Below are 1,009 nucleotides of genomic sequence, written 5' to 3' on the forward strand. Positions count from 1 at the left end.
TAGTCAACAAGAGAAAAAAAATCCTGATGCTATTTATTTGAACTTGCAATCATTGAAGGACATTTCAAAATGGTCATTGATTTGGTAGAAACTTGATCAATCCTTTTAATTACTAAACTTATGATTTACAAAAGAAAATTATATATTCTATAGCTTATTATTTATCAAGAGCCCAAGAAAAATGTGCATTGTGGTTCAATACATGATTTAATTTTCCCTTGAAAACATGTGGCCTGGTTTTGGTTGAGACAGAGTCAAAACCATAGTAACATGATGCCTTTTTTCAGAGAACATTGCTTCTTTTGAGTCTGAAGAAATTTTATAGTAATTTGGTGCATTCGGATGAGACAGTGTTTCTTTGTATATTATCCTTGTAGCTTTCTCATTGTTCTTGAAAGACAGGCAGTAATATGAAAGCTTTTAATAGGTTAAAACTGTGCTTGCATTTGACCAATTGTAGTCAAAATAGCCCACTGGTTGGTAAATCATAGCATTTGAAGTGAAATCATGCCAGTACTAAATGCTGTTTGTATTGTAGAGGTCTCCTGACAGAAACTGAATTACAGAAACATGTACTGAATTGGTTTTATATGAAGACAGTATTACTACATTGTGGGATATTTACATTAGAATGGCAGCACTGAGAATGATGTCATTTGTCATAATTCTGTCTTCAGTTTTCAGTTTCCCATATAGCGATTCCTTTTATGTTTGATTCAGTGAGGATCTAAATCTTTTGAGTTTCATAGTTCATTAATAAATTGTGTTCAGTAAAGGTTCTAGGTTCTTTTTATGCATCTTTCTTGCTGCTAAAATATGTTGCTCCTATACTCCTTAAGATATATGCTTGCCTTCCACTTTCATTCTTTTCTGTACCTCCGATTTTGGTCACTCATGGAAGTAGGATACTACCATAACTGGATCTTTAGTCTGGCTGCAACACATGCTTTTATGTAATCGAACAGTATATGTGTTATAAGTGTGAGGAACTGTACGATAAAAAAAAAAA

This window comes from Pterocles gutturalis, unplaced genomic scaffold, assembly GCF_000699245.1.
Source record: "Pterocles gutturalis isolate BGI_N339 unplaced genomic scaffold, ASM69924v1 scaffold13993, whole genome shotgun sequence".
Classification (NCBI taxonomy): domain Eukaryota; kingdom Metazoa; phylum Chordata; class Aves; order Pterocliformes; family Pteroclidae; genus Pterocles; species Pterocles gutturalis.